The 699-nt window shown below is 61.8% G+C and overlaps 1 protein-coding gene across 2 annotated transcripts in view; it reads left to right on the forward strand.

The window, feature by feature from the left end:
• CARS2 (cysteinyl-tRNA synthetase 2, mitochondrial) overlaps window positions 1-699 on the forward strand; it is a 60588-nt gene that overhangs the window by 54757 nt on the left and 5132 nt on the right. The gene's annotated exons all lie outside the window — the stretch shown is intronic.

Below are 699 nucleotides of genomic sequence, written 5' to 3' on the forward strand. Positions count from 1 at the left end.
TGGCAGTAGCAGTGAGCACCATCTCAGCAGGGCTGGAGGCCTCAGGGCTGGCGAGGACCTCGCAGGCGTGTGGAACAAGGCCAGTGCTCCTGGAGAGGGAGGGACCTGGCCACCCACGGGAGCGCCCCTCCCATGGGGCTTGGTGAGGTGTCGTCCCCATGCTGCTCTTTCAAGGAAGTCTGACGGCAAAGGAGAAAGAGCAGAGGTCACTGGAGTGACACAGTGGGACAGGCACTACCCACACTTGGGGTGGGGGGCGAGTGGAGCAGCAGGAGTGCAGGAATGCTGCCCTCTCTGTCTGCTTGTGTTCTTGGCCCTGAGATGAGGTAAGTTCTGTGAGCCAGGACCCAGCAGAGGCAGAGGCCCCAGTCCCCAGGAGGCTGCCTGGCCTTGGGCACAATTCCCTAGGGCCTTCCCGCCACAAGACACAGGCCTGGATGCAACCTGCAGGAGCCCCTGCTTCCCCCCACCCAAGTCCTGTCTTGGGACAGGTGGAGAGAGCCAGCCCACTTCTGCCCACTTCTGCCTGTCCCTGCCCATAGCTTGTTCTGACATACAGCATGGTCCAGTGAAGGGAAGCTTTGCTTCCTGAGCCCCCCAGCCTCTTCCTGGGGCCGTGAGGAGGGGCCCACATATGCTATACAGGCTTCCCCCCACTAGACAGAGTGACTCAGTGGCGTGTTGGTTTGGAGCTGATGC

The sequence above is a fragment of the Otolemur garnettii genome, unplaced genomic scaffold (genome assembly GCF_000181295.1).
Source record: "Otolemur garnettii isolate 467f Iridium unplaced genomic scaffold, OtoGar3 scaffold00161, whole genome shotgun sequence".
NCBI classification, from domain to species: Eukaryota; Metazoa; Chordata; class Mammalia; order Primates; family Galagidae; genus Otolemur; species Otolemur garnettii.